This window comes from Pinus tabuliformis, chromosome 8 (genome assembly GCF_031772625.1).
Source record: "Pinus tabuliformis cultivar Carrire ecotype Pingquan chromosome 8, CPIR1, whole genome shotgun sequence".
NCBI classification, from domain to species: Eukaryota; Viridiplantae; Streptophyta; class Pinopsida; order Pinales; family Pinaceae; genus Pinus; species Pinus tabuliformis.
In genome coordinates, this window is record NC_142294.1 from 504,441,963 (window position 1) to 504,464,283 (window position 22,321).

Sequence of the window (22,321 nt, forward strand, 5' to 3'; positions counted from 1 at the left end):
AAGCAACCTGGTTGTGTCCTTTGATTGGAACCAACTAGGCAGACCCCGGTTGCCAGCCAGTATACCATTCAGAATTATTTGTCAAATATACAGAATGGTAATGGCTGGCACTATCATTTATGAGGGGGCATCTGTGAGTATCCTTTCCTCTATTGCTTGGAAAGCGCTTGGTTCGCCAGCGCTTCTACCTGAGATGAGAAATCTATCAGGTTTTGATAAAGGAACCAGTCGACCTTTAGGGATCCTCCCCAATGTGCCTGTAACATTGAAAGGGAAGACCGTTCAAATGAACGTGATGGTCGTTCAAGGACCCTTGAATTATAACCTACTCCTTGGACGAGACTATATATATTGCATGGGAGCTGTAGTCTCCTCACTCTTTAGAGTAATGTGTTTTCCGCATGAAGGAAGAATGGTCAAGCTCGTGGACCAACTTTCGTTTCCCAGATCACACATCGCAAATAGTCATGTACCATCCCTAAATGGTCTATACACGCAAGAAGTGTCTCAACCCACGGTCCGTCCTCCTGATGAGCGCGAGTAATTCGGGAGGATATGACCGGAACCCAGGGGGCATGCGTCCTGGCGTGCTTCGGCAGGAAAACTTTGGGTATAGGGTAGGTTTCCGTGGGAGAATATGACTAGTCCGTACCCCGTCCGTTATTTGGAAGAGGGGTTGTTCTAGAATAAGATTCTTTTGTCAAAGTTACGTGTTTGACACCAGTCATTCACCCTTGTCTATTTCGGTAGACATTGCCAAGGAAGTGTTTTGTTTGAAAGATTAACGAGGCAATCTTTGGGTAACCTGAAAGAGGTAAGCCTCTCTCGATTAAAACAAATGTTTTGGCGGAGGGTAAGTAGAGGTAACCTTGAAACTCTGTTTTATACCTGGGGGCATGCAAACCTTTTGGAGTGCAAGCAAGGGGCGACTATTTATTTTTTAAATTTTTAGGTCCTCCCTTTAAACCTGTAGGTCTAACCCTTTAAACTCGTAGGATTAGCCGTTTCCGAACTTGCATAAAGAAAGGATAGGGAGCAAAGCTTAGTGAGATGAAGCTCCATAAAAAATAGAATCTTGATGAGACACTCTTATCTTATGACTGGGTAATTGAGCAGTTTTAGCATAAAGTTCATGCTCGTTAAAAAATAAACGCAAGATTCGAGCAGTTTTAACGCGGTCTTCATGCTCGTTAAAAAATAAATATAAGCAGTGAGCAATGTTTCCTCCAGTGTTTAAGCTCATTTTTAACTAAAAAATGAACCTATCCCGGTAAATAACCACTGTGATCGTAAATTTATCAGCCATAAAATCCTTGGTCGTGTTTGCACCTGCCACCTCCACTTTTCATTTGGCCGATCGTTCACCCCCATATGATTGTTTACCCATTTTGAGGAACAGCTGCGAAGAGTGATTCCACCTAGCCATCCTTGTGACACTGCCGTGATTGGAAAATTCCAAACCTGTACCTGGAATCAGCTGCTATCCCTGTTTATCACTCGTTCCTCAAAAGACGAGTCTTCTTTAAGCTCTTTTCAATTGACTCGTAAAATATGAAAAGATTGTCGAGTCTTGGCCTTCCAGCTCGTTAAAGGACCGGAAGTGCTATCCCTCCTCTAGATTTTAATCTTTTTGGACCTGAGGGATTATTGCACAAAAAGATTGAGCGCTTGTTTTGTTCGTCTCATTAAAGATATCGAAAACTCATCCCTTCTGTATTGTTTTATACTTTTTCGGACTTAAGGGATTACATGACGAAAAAGGAATTTTGGAGTTGACTTTATTTATCTTTTCAGACTCTCTAAAAATGAAAAGAACCGAGTTATCCTTGTCGTTAGACTCGTTAAAATTATTAAATAGCGACAAACTTGTCTTTAGACGAGAACGAGTTTCACTATCGCTAGGCTCGTTGAAACATAGCGATGGGCTTGCCCGAAGGGCAGGTTATAGAACAAGCATATGTTATCCTCCTCAAGCTTGACAAAAATAAAGAGGTACTGGTCAGCAATGACTGGGGAAAAATTGGGAGAAAACTAAAGAGAACTTTGATGGTAGCAGGTCGCTCTTGAACATGACACTTTTCCTCCGTACCACAGTCGGGTTGGGTTGTTTCATTCACCGGTCACATCACCATGGTCTCGCCATACCATCCATATTTGGGGTAATGCTACCAATCCATCGCATCAGTGTCGCCATATGTTCAAGAGAAGTCGTTCAGAAAGAGTCAACCGGGTCCCATCCACTGCCATACATTATCCTTCATCCATTCATGACCGCCACCCTGAATCATACATCACAGATCGTTTTCACCTCCATTAAAATCACTAGCTCCGTTCCGTGTCACTGATGTGGGATTCATCAAGGCCCTCCTTTGACGGATCGCTTCTTGTCGACATCAGCTTATTATCCAAGAAGTTGATCTAGGAACAACCCCCTCAGTACTTTGAAGCTTGCATGCCTCAATGGCAAGTTTCTCACTTCCGGCGACAGGTATACATCAATGACCTTCGACCAGAATATTTTGCGCGGTGTTGGACGCCAATTCCTTTATTCACACCACGTGAATTGTACTGTAGTACCTTGAGGGTCATTATCATTATCGGTGATTCCTCTCGCGCTTGTTAACGGTTTACATCATTGACCGGTAATCAGGCGATGTCTTTCCATGTTCGACTTCAGCGCAATTCTCACATGGATCGACTTGTACTTAGAGTGAAGATCGAACGAGTTTGAAGACCCCGGATCTAGTTGCATCCATCCGAGCTGCGATATATATTCAGGAAAAATAAAGACATTTGACATGTACATCATTGTAGCAGATGATCATCCTACTCAAAGGATGATAATTTCGCCAAAATTATCAGTCTACCATCAGACGATCGTCTGTTCTATGTACAAAAAATGAATTTATAAAGCTGAGCATGGGAATGCCCGCCTCAGCTAGATCATGAAAGCCGTATGAATCATAATGTATTGTATTGTATTTTATTACAGGTCTCCTCCCGGCAGATGGATGAACTTCGAACCCTCCTGGATAAAGCATTTCACCCGATAAACGACCTCATACTTTAGGGGGCAACTGTTATAGAAATTTTTGTGCCTTACAACATTGAGCATGAAATGTCCATAATCTAAGGGATCCAAAGTCCCTAAACATGTTGTTCCTACCCCTAGAGGAACAAGGCAAACTAACCACAGCAATTCACAGAAGTTCTCCACCTGAAAACACTCAAAAACAAGCCAATTCTGGATCATGTCAACTGCTCCACTATCTACCTGCGTTGAATGTCAACTCCAACAAAGGCTACCTGCGCTGAGCGAGTTTGGACAAGTGGCAGAGTCATTCCTCAAGGTGTCAATGCCCAGGAAGCTTCCAAAATGACACTTGGATCAAGGAATTCGACTGGTGATGAGTAAGAGGTTCCAAATCTCCAAGTGGAAGCAAGAACCTCCAAGTGGACTCAAGAACTAAGAGAGGGAGAGGACACTAGTCAGTTTCATACCAGCCTCAAGCTGACTCATCCTCTCTCCAAAAGATCTATATATAGATCTCTCCTCCATGGGAAGAGGAGGCTGGAATTTTGTTATTGCAAAGAATTGCTGTTGGTTTGAGACTGGATCATTGGGTGCTTAATGCTTTGAAGGGAGCTGAAGAAGGAATTCCATTCTGCTGGGAAGGAGATGCTGGATTGGAGCCCTATGGGTTGTATCTCTTCCTGAACCCTGTTACTTATCAATAAAGCTATCTTGGTTTGCTCCTATATACTGGTGTATTTGTATGATTGCATTAGTGTATTTGATTTACTTCTAATCCTGAATCATTTATGAATATGAATATATGCCTTTGTGTTATGTTCTTCTCTTGTCGCAAGTAGCTGTTCTCTTGTCACAGGTAGCTGTTCTCTTGTGATCTCGTGGAATCAAGTAGCTGTTCTCTTGAGCAGGCAAGGAGGCAAGTAGCTGTGGATATCCAAAGAGAAGAGGATCTAGATCGAGGGACAACCGGAAGACAACGGTAAGTCTGCCGATCTCCCCTCTTTCACATTTCATAAAGGAAGAAATCATAATAGCTGTATTCGTTTGTTGCTAAGGCGCTGTCACACCTTAGGTGGATAGGATCGTCCTGCATAGGCATTTTTCCCCACAACAGTTATGTATCTGTTAAACTAGCATAAATGAGACATTTCATTGTTTCAAAACGTGGGTTATTGGGATATTCCCCCATCAATTCCTTTTGAGATTCTATAGAATGGTTCCCCCAAAGTACATAATATTTGTATTCAAATTTTTTTTACTTATCAAATGCTTCTTTGTTGGGAACTTAAATTGGATCAACAAGAAACACATAATCAACAACATGATCATATGGATTGTACCGCATCAATGTTTTCTAGTTGTGAACATGCAGGTGGTGTGGCTTTCTAATTTGATATTTAAATTGTCCTTCATTTGGCTTATAGATTTGGCTAATATTAAGTTGAAATTTACGCCCGCCCTTAATTAAGTTTGTCTTTGTTAACTGATGTCGAATGACATTTTTGTTTTGTTTTAATAATGCCATCCTCTAAATTAGCTCATGGTGTAATGATTTCCCCACTTCCTTTTGAGTTTTCACTAGGATCTTCACTGTTGGCCATGATTTTTTTAGAATGATCAACTTTTAATTTCTTCCTCCTATCGGTTATCATATTTTCTTTTACATAAGAAATCTCCTCATCATCAACTAGAATGGAGACATTCTTGGGAATTTTTGTTTTTGGTATTTTATGGCTCTTCTCCTTTCTAACATTAGTTCTAATCTCATCCTCAGTAATGGCAACATATTATTCAACTTCAACTTCAACTTCAACATCAACTTCCTCATCTTTAAAATTAACATGTCTATCTTTACTAGATTGATCCACTATATGTATTCTTCATTGTTTCCTTGTATGTAGTCCTGTAGCATCATGAGGTAATTTTTTTGCTTGTCTGTCATATCTTCTTTTGACCTTGAGTAGAAACTGTCGACAACATTCATAATATATCGCTCTATAAAATAAATTCCCCCCAACACAATGGAAAGACCCTTAGTAAAATTATGTCAAACAAAATATGATATGTCAATAATAAATAAGTTATAAGAAAATATAATGATACAGTTACAATAACAAAAAACACATAAATATAAATAAGAATACTTACGATATTTTTTGCAATGTCATTTATGATTTGTTTACATATCCTTGTAGAATCATCTATCGTGTCATACATCGACAATGCAAAATGATATCTAATCTTGTCATGTGACTTGGGTGGTTTTGTAAGTACATAAACAACTTCAGTATCCGGCATCAAACATATGTCTAGTACTTTTCCCAACACCTCATAACTTCCACCATCATAAATCATACCAGCATATAGATATATTTGCATATCTTCTTCGCCTTCTCTATCTTTCACAAACCATGCAAATTTTGCACGCTTCACTTCTTGTGATTTCTTCTAGTGTGAAATTAGCTTATTTTCCTTTTAGGAGACACTTGCTAGATTTTTAATCATTAGCTCAGATCGGGTTCGTTCAACAATATTTTTTGAGGCTCCACCTCAAGCTCTAGATGATGTAATTGCTATCTTTGGTCCAAAAAGATTCACATAAACCTTCCTTGATTCCATTTTCCTGCAATATATATATATATATATATATATATATATATATATATATATATATATATATATATATATATATATATATATATATATATATATATATATATATATATATATCTATATATATATATATATATATATATATATATATATATATATATATATATATATATATATATAAGTAAATTACAAAAAAATCAATATCTTAAGTAAACAAACAAAACAAAAGAAAATTTAAAAACTAAAAAACACCAGAAATATGCACAATGACCCCCATGTCAAATGTGCCATTAGGTTCATCTAGGGTACCAAAAAAACCCATACCTTCAATTTTTTTTTTTTTTTTACATTTTCCCCTCGACGCCCTGCCTGCCAGGGGGCTACTGTGTCTTGGGTGGGTGTGCCCGCCTGCGGCACAATGGGTGGGAATTACCTCCCAAGGCACATCATCCCCTTAAAAGGCAAGGGGGCGTTGTGCCCAGGGCAGGTGTACCCAGCAGTGGGTGTACCCGCCCACGGCACAACAAGCATTCTTGGCATGCCAACTATGCTGCGGGAGGGTGGCATAGGTTGTGCACACCTGCCCAAGGCACATGGAATCCTGTACCTTGGGCAGGTACACCCAGCTATGGATGTGCTCACGACCACAGCCGGGAGTGCCCGTTGGGGGCACAACGACCCCCTGGTAAGCATGGGGCCGATGTTCTCTTGGCGGGTGGACCCACCGATGGCACAATGACTCCCTGGAAAGTAGGGGGCCACTGTGTCTTGGTCACGTGTGCCCGCCAGCAGCACAATGACCCCCTAGTAGGCAGGGGGATGATTCTTAGAATCTGACCCATGGAAGGTAGGGGGCCACTGTAGCCCGGACGGACATGCCCATCAATGACACATTGACCCCCTGGCAGGGGGGGGGCCATTGTGCCGTCGCTATGTGTGCCCTCTTGGGGATACCTTGGGCGGGCGCGCACACCTGCGACACATCAAGAGAGCACGCCCATGGCCAGGCTCACCGCACCCACTGGTGGCATAGTGGGCCCTTGCCTGCTAGGGGTCTGTTGGGTGAACTTGGCCCATGTGAATTTTTTAAAATTTTTTATTTTGAAAAAGAATCTATATTTCTTTAACTAAATGTTAAAAAAAATTAAAATGGAGTGGGTTTTTTGTCTAGTATCCTGGATGAACCTAATAACCCAGCTGATACGTAACTACTAGTATACCTATGGGCATCTAAGACTTGCACTTAGTGCTATTTGAACTTAAGTCTACCTAGTTTCAAAAATTTCCTAAATTTTGAATTAATAAATTGAGTCGCCCCCCAAGACAAAGAAAATAATTTAAAAAAATGATTTTTCGGCATATAATAAACTATTTCCCCCAAATTCCTCGATGAATGGTTGAAGTAGATTGGAAGTTAAGCTTTGAAACATGAAAATCTCTTGTTGAATCTATTTTCTATGCCAATGTAGCTGCTCCACAAAATTGCTCCAAGCTTTTTAACTTAACCTCAAGAAGTCGTGATGTGATATGAGGATTAGTGATAATGAAATTGATTATATAACATAAATTATGGAATTGTTTTATCGCTTCTTGAATGTGGTATTAAAAATAAATTAGAAAAACTTAATATATAGTTAATATTATGATGATACACTAATTTATGTTACATGTGGGATAAAAAATATAATAAAAATTAAAAAAAATCAATTATCTAGTAAATGTTATATAATTTAAGTAAAAGATTTAGTTTAATTTTGAAGGAATGTATTAAAAAAATCTGTGTGGAAAATTTGAATGGAAATTAGGGTCAAAATTTTCAAGAGAAAATTTTAGTAGAAAATTTTCAAATAAATTCTAGAAGAAAAATTTGGAGGGAAATACTTCAAACGAAATTTTTGGAGGGAAAATTTTTGGCGAAAATTTTTGGATGGAAAATTTGGAGGAAAATTTTAATTATTTAAGCTATATATTATCATTAGGAGAGAGTGCATTTGTATCATTCAACATATTCTGTTTGAAAGTCATGGATTCTTCTGATAGTGAAGTTTCTCTTTGTGAAGCATCACCATCTTCATCATGTAACAACTCTATTCATATTGATGAATATAATGAATTTTTTTTCAGTATGAATAGAGAGTCAAATGTTTCACATAGTCATAATCCTAAGGATTATGAGAGCACACTAACGAAGAGCGGGATGAATAATTTCAAATAAATCGAGAGTCATATTTTCCACTTAATCCTAAGCTTATGGACTATGAGAGCAACAATGATGAAGGCCAGGATGAAGAATTTCCAATAAATCGAGAGTCACATTTTCCATTTAGTTCTAATCCTAAGGACTATGAGAGTAGTAGTGATGAAGGGCATGATGAAAAATTTCCAGTAAATAGAGTGTCACATTTTCCACTTAGTCCTAATCTTAAGGACTATGAGAGAAGTAGTGACGAAGGGCAGGATGAAGAATTTCTAGTAAATAGAGAGTCACATTTTCCACTTAGTGCTAATCCTAAGGACTATGAGAGAAACATTGACGAAGGTCAGGATGAAGAAGTTTTAGTAAATAGAGTCACATTTTCCACGTAGTCCTAATCCTAAGGACTATGAGAGCAACACCGACAAAGCACAGGATGAAGAATTTCTAGTAAATAGAGAGTCAAATTTTCCACTTAGTCCTAATTCTAAGGACTATGAGGGTAGCACTGATGAAGGGAAGGATGAATATGATGATGAGTATCCTCCAAGTCAGTATTTCAAAATCATAGATGATGGTAGTGAAAAATTTCTTGGAACTAAGGATGGTAATGAATATTTTTCAAACAATGATGGTGATGAATTTCCTAACTATGTTCAAAATGATCATAGTGAGGATAATATTCCTTCTAATGATGATGAAAATGCTTATACAAATGATGATGAAATGATGGATACGTTGCCAACAAATATTGTATCTAGGAGTAGGAGTATACCTTTTCGTATCAATCCAAGATGTTCTATTTATACAAGGGGTGGAGCAGAATATATCACGAGAAGAAGTTCTATCAATGATCTCATTTCAACTTAATGTTTTCAAAAGGATTGCTTGAAACATATGGATTTCAAGTTTGTATTGGAGAAAAGGAAGAGATATTTGTCAATGAATAAAAGCATGCAAAATTCATATTTAGTAGGGTACACACAATCTACATTGTTAGGTTATTGTTATCATATGGGGTCTTTATTTGTATGTAGAAATGCTTTCAAAATGTTTCATTCAATTGGTAATTTTTGTCTTCCAAGAATCCAAGAAAATTTGGAAAAAGATCCCACATTTTATTCAGAAGTACGTCATAAATGAGAGTTGGGCCATTAGAAAATACTGCAATGCCATGGAAGCACAAATTTTTTTCAAATCATTTAGAGTGTATGCCAAATAGAGGCACAATACATATTCCAAATAATTTCTCAAGATGAGAAATATACAGCTTATACAAAGAATATGCAGATGATGTTGAAGGAAATGATCATTTTATTACATATCAATAGTTTGTGAATATATGGAGGAAAGAATTCAACAATGTTCGTGTTCCTAAGAGGATGAGGACGAGGGTTTGTAGTACATGTGCTTCTCTTAAATAAAAAAAGGATAAATGTCAATGGGTAGAAAGAGGTAAGCATTCGTAATATTATTTTTTAGAATTGTATAGTCATCAACTATGAAAATGTATTTATTAATAGGTTTCTTTTATGTTATGTGTAGATTCCATTGTCAAAGCACTTCAAGAGCATCGCGAACCTCAAACAAGTGAAAGGAAAAATTTGCACAAGAATCAAAAGAAGTTTTATGATAATCCAAATAAATATTTGGGTTTGATAATTGATAGTATGGACTAGAAGAAATCACTTTTACCACATTTTTTTCGCACACCCAAAAATTTACAGGAGGAAAATTTATTCAGTTTCATTTGGTTTGTTGTATGGTCTTCAATGGGAAAATGTTGTTAAGGGTTTACTTCACAACTCCAAATATTCATAATGATGAAAATCTAAACATAACCATAATTCATGATGTGTTTTCTCATTGGTCTGGTAATCTTCCTGAAGTTTTGTATCTACAATTAGACAACACTTGTCGTAAAAACAAAAATCGAATTATTTTTGGATATCTAAACATGCTTGTTGAATTGAGAATTTTTCAGAAGGTAAAGGTTGGTTTCCTTCTTGTTGGGCACACTCATGACCATATTGATCAGATATTCAATCATTTTTCAGTAACATTAAGGGGGAATGATGTTGGGAGCTTGGAATCATTAATTGAATGTATTAAGAAATCATACATGCCATAACCTATTTTTCATGTGTTGGAAGAAACTGTTGACAAGTGAAGGTCTATTCTAGGATTGCATGGTGAGGAGAAATGCATTGAACATCCTAATGACATTAGCTTCCAACATCAATTTTGTGTAAAAAAATTGATGGGAAGACACTAATATGGGGCAAGAAGTATCCAAATACTACAGAATGGGCACCATCATTAGGTTTGGCATTTTTTAAGTTCATTCCAAATCATCCAATATTTGCATCAAATATATTTTTATTACAATAAATTTCTGAAGTTCATAATGCACGAAGGCAGAAGAGAGATATAAATTATTTTGAATTAGAATATATTGACATACTTTTTTATGACTTCAATTTAACAAAGAGAGGAACTCTTCACTTCACGCCAATAAATATTCTAAAGAGGTTGCTACCAGAAGAAACATTGTTGAGATGGGAGTCTGTTGAACCGAGTCATAGATCTAGAAGACTTTTCAAACAAGAAATGGTGGGCATGCATGTTAACTTAGATGGGGAATTAGTTGATGAAAGAGAAGGACATGGGAATCTTCATCTGCATCCAGTAATTCATCTAAAGATGTGAATTTTGATGGTGTGCAAGAAAATATGAGTGATTTTGAATAATTGTCTAAGACAATTTATATAAATGATGTTTGCATGGTAAATTGAAATATATATTTTAACTTCCATATGATCTTACATGAAGTTATAAGTCATTTTTATGTTTGTTGGATTATATGTTTTAATTATGATGAATTTATTTGTTTATAATATCCACAATGCAACAATAACTTAGAGAAATAATTTATGTTTCATTCAATCTACAAGTACTGATATTTTGATTAATTTAGTCATATAATTTGTTCATAATGTCATGGTTTAAATATGTTGAAAACTTAAAGTTTTTTAATTCTATGGTTGAAAAATTGTCAAATTGTTTTTATCTTTAATGTTATGGTTGAAAACAATTAGAATTTTAGCGATTTTTAGTGTCATGTTATTATATGTTTAACGACATGGATGAAAATTGTTGGAATTTTAATGTGTTTTGGATCCCATTATTTTATCTTTAACACCATTACTAAAAAATGTTGAAATTGTACCCAGAAAAGAAAAATATTATTCTACCAACAATATTAATGTGTGCTCCACAAATAAATTCAGTTGTTGCAATACTTGACCTCTCCACCAATAAATTCAACCTCTGTAATAATTCAGCCTCTCCACAAATAAATTCATCCCAACAATGGAATTGGTGTTGTTATAATGTAAGAAGGAAAAAGATTTACCTTGAGGATGAGTACTGCAAGATTCCGCAAGGGTTTTGGTTAAACCCTAGGTTTTACTGCAGGTCTTTTAAGATTACTGCGCTGTGTACCCGTCACCGACAATAGTGCCCACTGTCCTCGTTGTTGCCCCGTCCATCGTTTTCAGAATGTCGTCCTTAGCTGGTATATTGGGGGATACAATGGAAATTGAGGAGGTCGATTATATCGAGGATCCACAGCTGGATCGTGTCATTTTTGGACGCTCTTGTTTCTTACCGACGGCAGCTGGCCTAGTCTCCTGTCCGGCCCTTTTCCGCTAAACTTGTCGCCGGGTCTATCTCTCTCGAATCCCCTGCTCTAGATATACCTCCCTTATCCCCTGGGACCTTACACATTCTGACCGCAAATACGCCTCCATCGCCCTCTTTCGACCCAAATCCGCCCTTTTCATCTTTCTTTACTGCGACGTCTGCGGGTTTTCATTCTTTGGTGGTCCCAAATCCTTCTTTTCCCCTACACTCGCCGTCGGGCTGCTTTAAGACACTGGCTGTCAAGGTCAAGTCTGCTAAATCCATCCCTCTGGAAGGCTCCCTGGACCCTTTGACGGAACACCCATCTGCACCTCGCTCAGGGAAGAGAAAAACAAAGTGCGTGAAGACGACCTCAAAGAATATTACGATCCGGTTCGGTGAGACCTCTGCAATCGGGGAAGTGGCAGTCATGGCCAGCACAATACTTGTCGGTCATGTTCACGGAAGGGCGTATTCAGCCACAAGGCTCACTCTATGGGTCAAGGAAATCTGGGGCGGATTACTCAAAGAATTGCCTGAGGTACAAGTTCTACCTAGAGGTTGGTTTGCCCTTCACTTTGTGAAGGAGAATTATACAGATTTGGTTCTTGCCAGATACTAGCACATTGAGATGGCTCTGGTCCTCTTAAAGAGATGGAGCCCTCTATTTGATCCTGAGCGAGAACAAATCGGGGCCGGTCCATTATGGGTTCGCTTGCCAGGGCTCCCTCTACAGTACTAGTGCGAGGAGGTTTTCATCTGAATTGGGAATGCCCTAGGGACATATCTAGACCATGACTGCACCTTTGTGGAATCAAGGAATAGAACCCTAGCTCGTATTCTGGTACATTTAGACACTTGTGAGGGTTTGGAGGAGAAGATTACTTTGCAATGGGGAAAATATACTAGGATCTAGATACTATACTACGAAGGGGTTCCATTTCGATGTCGACAGTGCCACAAGGTGGGCCACATTTTTAAGGATTGTCCCCTTAATAACAAACTAGAGGATATCCCTAAAACGTCCTCTGCACCATCCAGGATCGATTCACCAGCTATCCAGCATACATCAGCTCTGGGTCCTATACCCTCGGCCAACAATCCTCCTAAGGCAGTGGACGAGGATCACAGAACACTCTCGCCACCTATCACCAGGTCTCGAGCAGCTGCGGAAGCCGCCAAAGCTTCGGGTACTCCTCTCACACCTCTTATCTCTTGTATTACTCATTGTTCCTCTTTGATTGCACCGTCCATCTCTGTCGCACATTGCACTATGTCTTCCTCCCTTATTATTGCACCTTCTGCTCCCTCTTTGCATACATTATCCACATCCTCCTCTTCACCATCTTCGTCTAGGGTTTCAAAATCTCATCATTACAATCTTCGTCCTCGTATACTACCTAGCGGCTCTCTGGTGCCTTTAGCCAAATTGGGTCTCTCTATGCCTGCTACTACCTCTTTGTAATATCGGGGGAGAAAATATGATCTATCAAAGGCTATCAGATGCGCTGGAGCTGAAGTCACCTCTGGCTGTCAATCTACTCTTGATGGGGTTCTTAGAGCATTGAATACCCCTGGTAGCATTCCCCCATGAAATGTCTTTCCTTTAATTGTCGGGGCATGGCTAGTGCCTCTAAGAAACTAGCCTTGCGCATACTTATTGAGATTGAACCTGTTGACATCATTTTGCTGCAAGAAACCCTAGGCTCAGTTGATCTCACTACCGGTACTTTAAACTCTATTTCTCCGGGATGGCACTATATGGCAATGGACGCTATAGGGAGATCTGGTGGTCTTGCCATTGGATATAATCCCAAATCCATCAGAGTTCATGCATCCTAGGGAGGTCATGGCTTTCTGGGGTTAGATCTCTTTTCGGCTGAACTTGGCATCATCCTAAGGGTTGTCAACATTTATGGTCCGTGTCAACAGAGGGAGCATTTTTGGCAGCACCTGCTTGGCCTCTCCATTTTCTCATCTGATCATATCATTATTGGGGGCGATCTCAACTTCTCTCTAGGTTATGGCGAATCATGGGGGTCTATGGCTCAAGTGGACCCTATCTCGGGGTACATGACTGATCTCCTGGAGTGATTTAATCTGATAGATGTCCCTATGAACAAGCCTCTCCCCACTTGGAGAAACAGAAGGGTGGGTGAGGCTGCCCTCGCTTGAAGATTAGACAGATTCATCATGAAAGGGTCCCTTATACAACAGTTTCATCACTGTAAAAGATGGGTAGGATCTGGAGGCATCTCGGATCACTCCCCTATATATCTGGAGATATTGGGACCACACCACAAGCCAAAAGCCCCTTTCAAGTTTAATCATGTCTGGCTTCAGGACCCTACTTATGTTCGTATGGTTACGGATTTTTGGGCTGCAAATCCGATTGATAGATCAGACTCCATGGTAAAAGGCTTCTGTTCAAATCTATCCAAGCTCAAGCACCTCTCTATCAACTGGGCCAGAGAAAAACATCAGAGGGAGAATTCGACTCTATTGCACATAGAATCTGAACTTTTCTCTCTGCTCGATGAGCGAAGTTTGGGGTTTATCACTGCTGAAGATAAATCACATTTGGTTGAGCTTGAGAACCAAAAGGCATAGATCCTAAAGGACAGAGAGGAATCTATCCGTCTTCGGAGTAGAGCCATATGGCTGAAAGCAGGGGATGACAATACTAGGTTTTTTCAGAACTATGCAAAAGGGAGAAAGGTTACAAATACCATTTGGAATCTACCTCTACCTGATGGAGGTGTGGCTGATACATTCAATAAGCTCTCCCACCTTGGCTCTACTCATTTTAAGAACCTTTACAAAAATCCTCCTAGTTTGAATATTGCTGATATCATTAATGTTGCTGGTCACTTCCCCAGATTTGTTAACGAGGATGAGGCAGAGGCACTTTTCGCTCCCGTGACATCTGGTGAGCTTGAAGGCACACTAAAATGGTTCAAAAAGGACAAGATTCTGGGACCAGATGGCTGGACCATCGAATTCTACCTTGCTTTCTATGAGCTTCTGGGACAAGATCTGTTGAAGGTAGTGGAAGAATGCAGAATATCTGGGTCTCTGTACAATGCTATCAACTCAACTTTCATTGCCCTTATTCCAAAGTCAGACACCCCATCCTCCTTTAATGATTACAGACCCATCTCTTTGTGCAATTGTCTTTACAAAATCATCTCTAAGATCATTGCAAATCGCCTCCGCCCTATCCTTTCTCGTCATATTGCCCCCCAACAATTTTCTTTTCTTGAACATCGTCAGATTCATGAAGCTATTGGCTCAGCCCAAGAAGCCATTCATACTATCTAGACCAGACATCAAAAGGCCATTACACTAAAGATAGATCTGGCAAAGGCTTTTGACCGTGTCAGTTGGCTTTACATTAAGATGCTTCTTATCCATCTGGGCTTCCCCCACAATTTCATCACTTGGATCATGGCCTGTATCACCTCACCCACTTTCAGTGTGCTCATCAATGGGTCTGCATCTCATTTTTTCACTCTGAGAGGGGGCTTAGACAAGGATGCCCCCTCTCTCCCCTCCTATTTTTGATTGTCATGGATGGCCTCAGTTGATTGATTGCATCAGCTAAGAGAGATGGTGATCTTTGTGGTCTCAAGATATCTGATGACTGCTTCCTCACCCATCTACTTTTCGTGGATGATGTACTTATTTTTCTTGATGGTCGTATTAGGGATTCCCGCTCCTTTTCTAAGATCCTCTCTCTTTTCTCATCAGCCACTGGGATGTTAGAAAACCACTCAAAATCCACCATTACTTTTGCCCGAACCTCCATTCAAGAGACTCATTTTGCTCATCAGTTGTTCCCTTACTGCATCAATCCACTAGACCAGGGTCTCAAATACCTGGGGTTCTGGATTAAGCCTATCAGCCAGAAAATAGCTGATTGGGTTTGGCTCGTTACAAAACTAGAGAAAAGGCTTACCATATGGAGCCATCGATATTTGTCTAGAGCTGGTAGACTTGTTTTGGTTAAATCTATTCTTGAGGCCACTCCTGTCTTTTGGATGGCACTCGCTTGGATTCCTAGAAGCATCTTGGCCAAGCTGCAACAAATCTGCAATAGATATTTATGGAATGGGAACCAGGACAAATGGATATTTGCATGGGTTGGCTAGAACAAGATAGCGCTGCCCAAAAAATGGGGAGGTTGGGGTCTAAAAGATCTTCCTTTATTTGCACAAGCACTTGCTGCAAAAATGGGATGGACTTTGTTGACCGGACATAATCTTTGGACTACCATCTCATATCACAAGTACATTTGGCCTCAGCAAATTATGGATTGGATTCGGCTGCCTAGTTGGCCTAAAACTGGTATCTCATCTGTCTGGAAGGCACTCTTACACTCTCTGCCACTCATCAGGGATAATCTGGTCTGGAGAATAAATGATGGATCTATGGCTTGCATTAGTTTAGATCCATGGATTGGAAGCGGTGGTAGATATCAGTTATCCAGAGATCTCATATAACATCTTCATTCTCATGAGCTTATGGTACTAGCAAACATTACAGATCCTCAAAATTCCACCATATTTGCTCAAATATGGAAATCCACTCAACAACTGAATCTACCACAATATTGGCACCAAGATTACTGCTCTATCTGAATCTCATATCAGGATCAAAGAGGGCCCGGATGAACTCATTTGGCATCATTCAGATAGCGGTTTATACTCACCAAAGTCTGGTTATTTAGCCCTGATCTCACACAAGATACTGGATCTGATTACTTTCTGGTGGAAGTCTATATGGAATCTCACTGCGCCCCCACGGACCAGACTATTTTTCTGGTGTATTTTAAAAAACAAAGTCCCCACTGGCGAAAATCTTATGCACCGATCTTTCCATGGGCCAACCTGGTGTACATTATGCAAAAGATCAGCAGAATCGACATCACATCTCTTTCTAAATTGTACAGCCTTGATTGACATGTGGCATAACATCTCCTCTTCTATTCGCTTCACGGGTTTCTGGGAAGGTGAAGACATTAACAAAGCATGGGAAAGCTGGTATCATCGGCATAAAGGGTCAAAACTCCAAAGTCTCCCTTTGATTATCTGGTGGCATCTCTGGCTGGCTCGGAATCGCACCATTTTTGACAGCAAACCTGTGTGCTGGCCGAACACTGCAACTTGTATAGTATCGGATTTTAATGAGATGCCTGAGCCTCCCCATCCCTGAACCCGCAGGCCACATTCCCCTCTGCATGTTGATAAAAATACCCCTTGGGTGTATTTTGATGGCGGAGCTCAACAATAGGGATGTGGTGGTGGTTTTATCCTACACATTAGTGAACATCATTACTTCAAAGTCAAGATGGGATTAGGGGCTAGAACAAACAACTTCACCGAACTCATCACTCTTTGTCATCTCTTGCATTTCTCTTTGGGGCATAACTGCATGAGCATCAATATTTTTGGAGACTCAAAGATCATTATAAATTGGTTCAATAATATTACTGCTTGTCACATTCACACACTCAGTAATATTTTGGATGAAATAAACATTTTCAAGGCTCATTTTAATAATATCACATGCAATCATATTTGTAGGGAACATAACAGTAGTGCTGACGAGCTATCCAAGGTGGCCACGATACTTCCCAGAGGAGAGTGGATGATCCAGGAACAACGAGGGTCAAATGAATACCACTACTATCACCGCCCTTACATAGATCTACATTATCACAGGGCTGAGAGCCCATGATCTGATTATCTTTTTGGAACTTTGATCATATATTTTTATATATTTTGAATATTTTGTATAGGTATATATATGGCCTGTGTGGAAAATGTACAGACTTAATAGAAGGACTTTTATATGAACATCCTGTGTGATGTTCTGGACAGTATACAGTTATTTTTGTAGAACTTTTTCAAATTTTTGACTGAGCCCTCTAGGGCTGGACGGATACAGCATATGCATCCCGCATCTGCAATATGTAATTTTTCAAAGTTAATGAAAGATTAAGATTTTTCAAGTGGAAAAATTATTAATGTGTTTTTCTCATTTATTTTGCACAAAAAAATTGGTTTTACTTCCATATTTAAAATATGTTGAAAATTAACCCTAAAAAAAATAAAACATCGTTCCAGAATACACACTTTTCATTTTTGGGCTATTTTTCATGTTTTTTAGGGGTTTTCTAGCTAGAGTTCTTGTTTTTAGTTTACAGTTCCCATTTCAAAGTTTACATTTTTTTTGAGCATTCATTTAATTAGAAGGATGGTTATATTTTAAAATGATGATTATTTTATGTATCGAAGTGAGAAGCATGGGAAATTTAAAGTTAATTTGAGTTTTGATAAATCATATGGTGGAGAATTGATGTGACTCAATGGAGGATAATCACATCAGGTCTTAAAGTAGTTAGCTTCGAGTTCCACAGTGAACTTAATGTTGAGAAATCTAGGGCATTAGCATTAGGTGATTTCTCTTCGATTAGTAAATTCTTGTGAATGATTTTTAACTTCTTTAGATTACACTCTTCTTCTTCTTAGATTATTAGTGTTCTTCTTCATCAAAAAGTAACCAATTCATGAACATAAATAGACAAGAGACGCAGAATGTAGGTTATCAGCCAAGGCCAAAACCTCTCACTCTTTGAGTGGAAAACCCACACAAATTCTTCTTATAGAGATACCAATTAACGAATACCAAGACCAAGACCCTTGACCTAATAGCCACTTGAAGACCAAGACACTAGTTCTCTGTCTTCTGCTCTTTTCTTCTTCTTTACTCTTTTTCCTCTTCGACCTTCTTAACAATGAGATCATCTCCTCAATGAACTATAGATATACTAGAGATGGCACTGAAGCATGTCAACTTAATGACACCATAATGTAACCACTGTAGAAACATCGAAACACTGGTCTATCACTAAAAAATAGTTCCTTTATGGCACTGAACTACAATCTTATTATTGCACCAAGATGTGGTCTCTTCATAGCATCAATCTGTAGTATATATACCCTTGACCAAATATTGTTTCTCTATTGCAATATCGAGACCTTCTCTCAGAAATATGAACTGTTAATTATGTGATTAGCCCTAGACAAAACTTCGTTGTCCCTTCATCTCTTCTTGTTGTTCCTTCCATCTAAACTATGTCACTGTAGTCTCCATAGAGATATCCGAACTTAGGCTACCTAAATTCAGAGAGATCGAACTTGATTATTGCCACTGCCCATTCGAAAATCTCAGAGATGTATCTGAACTTCACTGTGGAAATGTGAATCCTCTACATGACTATTTATAGTGGTTTTCCCATAAATAAGCTGACCTGTTCTTGTGAAGGGTTGTGTCTCCAAGTAGGTGATCTGACATGAATTATTGTTTCTGTCTTGAGGTTGACTTGAAGAGGAGGATTAATGCTTTCTATTGGAGGGCTTCTAGACACTGTTATAGTATCATATACATTCTTCATACATGACATTGACTTTATATGATTTTTATGACAAATCATAAAGGCTTTCAATGGGAGCCATCTAAAATAAAATATCTTTCTTATGAAACCCATGAAGCAAGCATTACGAAAATAATTTTATTTTCTTCTTTTCTTCATTTACAAAATTCATAATTACATGTAATAATGAAGATCGATCCTAGTTACACTTTTCAACAATCCCTCTTAACTAGGGAGGTATTCATAAAGGTACTTGGTCATTCTCAATCTTAAGAATTTCTCATAAGAAGAGTTGGATTAGCAACCCATATGTATAACATCATATCAACCAGCATTGTCACATAAAAAAGGCCTTGGCTAACAACTCTATCTGCATGATCATAGCACAATGCTGGCAAGACCAATGATTCACATACACCATAATCATTATCTCTCAAGGTACATACTCCACCTGGGTGTTCACAGGTTATAACCTTCTTTGGACTATTATTATCTTAGATAGCTTGTCCTGAAAGAATATCAGTCCCATACGACTACTCTTATCTTGGATTCCCTATCTCATCCTCAAAGAGCATCAAACGCCAGTTGTTTACCCAATCTGCTATTCAGTCTTTGCAAGTGAAGACCAAAATGATGTGTCTATCCATCCCTCTCAATAAGGGATGACATATCAATTCTAATAAAGGAATGTACTCATTCTTGTGGAAGAAATGTACCTAAGCTCCCTCTTGACTTAGGAATTTCCAAGTTTCTTCCAAGTGAGAAACTTATTTTTAGGATCCCTCTCAATTAGGGACCTACAACAGCTCCCCAGCTGCTTGAAGAACTCCTTCCTTTGATGTCATGGATTCCTCTATCACTGACTCTTCATCTTTTGGAACTTCTTCATAGGGTACAGACCATCCATCCCTTTCATTCATGAGTCATTTATGTCATCATACCTTTAATCAAAAAATTATTCATCAGTCCACATGTAGCTTTGCTTCATGTCATGTTTCCTTATTCATACCATTTTCTTTGGACGGATCTTACATCCTTATACATGGTACTCTAGGAAGACATCCACAGTTCTTCCTTTGGTAGTCCTACATAAGCCCATCCAGATATTTGTTCAAAAATAAGAAATGAACACTTGAATCAAAATTACCTTTGTGATGGTCTTTCATCATGACATCTTCTAGTTTGCATCAAAATACTACATATATGTTGACATATCTCCTATTATCAGTTAGGTTTTTTCCTTAGAAGTTATCAAAGAAGGAATAGCCCGTGGTAACCACAAACCAATCTTTTAGACCTAGGTTCTAGCCAACCTAAGTCCAGAGAGGGCTCTCTCTTTATGATTTAACTTTGTTTAAATAAGATTTCAGGCTAGTTCTTAATGTTCAGGGTTGTTTGTTTTGATTGGGTGATGGAATTAAGAAGACAGATGGGCAGAGAAAATATTTAGGCCATTGGGCTATGGTGTCAATCAAGAAAAACTTAAGAAGCTGAGGATTTTAGCTGAGGATTTCCCCAGAGTATTCTTCTGTGTTTCATGTGTATTTATTCTTCTTCTTTGTTATATGTGTTCTACTTGATCTTGCTCAAATCTACTAAGCTTCCGCAAGTTTGATTGTAGAAGTAGATTAAGTATTTTGCTTTAGTTATATTGCATAATCAGGTTAATCCACAGTGATAATTTCTACACCTTTCCTTTGATCATGCTTCTTAAGATCGAACATTGATTTGTGCTACCTGCAACCATACAACATGACTTTATAATATTGAATACAAGCATACATACCTCATTTACCTTTAAGTCATCCAGGCTTCTTTTAGCAACTTCCTTGATTGAAAAGAGCTTCAACCCCTTAATCTACTTCATCTCTTATGTCAGCATACCATCATCCCATGAATTCCACAAGTGGGAGTTCCTGATGAAACACTTGTTTCCTCTCTAAATTGGTGAACCTTCTGAAGGAGATTCCATCAGAGAATATTGAGGATCTTGCAAATCCCTATCCAACAAATGTTTCCTTTTTACTTATGTATGATGCGTCTTGCACTAGATGACTTCTTCCCTTTTCCATAAGTGTCACTTGAGCTTTCAATGAGGTTTCCAAGAGATATATCCTGCATAGTTGATTGCCATAGATTTTTTTTTAGACATTCTTCATGTCACGAGCTCTTACTTCTAATCCTTTTATTCTCCCTTGGACTTACTTCTTACAACTTCCTCCATTTCTTCAGTGAAATGGACTTATTCCCTATATTTCTTATTATTTCCCTTCTTGAGTTTAGGACAATATTTCCTATTATCTTCATATCAATGAACCTTATATATGTTCTTCTTTCCTTTCTATAAATGTTTGAATCCTTTCATTTGATCCTTCATCACTTTTTTCCCTCAACCTCTCAACGCCTATCTTGCATAAAAACCACAAGTTGTTAAATGGACTAGATTTCTTATCCTCGCAGACATTTGTTACCTTATTCATTAGTTGTGTATGAATATGATCTCATCTTAGATCTTTCAATTTAGATCTTATGATGATAACCTTTTATCCTTTGATACCTTCAATTTGAGTAGATAATATCTAGGTGATATGACCTTCTCTATTGCATCTCCAGATAATAGTTCTAGCAGCTGGTCATATATATATCTTTGATGTCTCTAATACTGCTCTATGAGAGGACCTTTGACTGATTTCATAAGAATCCCTTTACCCCTTTGATCCCTTTCCACGTATTTAGAGGAGACCTTTCCATTAATATGTTCAACGAATTCACTTTCTTCGAGTACTACGTCTATCCTCATTTCCTATGCAAGGAAGTTCAATGGCCCAACCAAATTATAAATCTCCTTGCAAAACGAAGTCATTATACCATATTTTGATTATAGAATAAATATACTTAGTTGTTAAGTGAAGATGACATCTTCAACTTGATTTCTTCGTTGATGATGATCGATGAAGATGACTTGATGCTTCTCGGATGATCCTTTTTAATGATAAGGAGATCATTTCTTCAAAAAGAGAGAGACTACCTTGTATCATTTTAGAAGATGATGACAATTCATGTTCCCTTCTTTCCTTCTATGGATGAACAAATTTCAAGATACTTCGACTTCTTTGGTGGTGAATGAGTGCATATCTCGAAATGTTTCGAATTTCTCCAAGATGATGCGATCTTTGTCCTTGAAGTGGTTTTCTTGGATGTCTATACTTTTATCTACCTTGCTTTGTAGATCTCTTCAACTTGATGAGGGTCTTTATGGTCTTTTGATGATGACGAGAGGATCCAAAAATTTTGCTGGTGTATTCTTCTAGTTGCCTTGATTTGACTGATGATCCTAATAATTCCTTTTGAAGTAAAT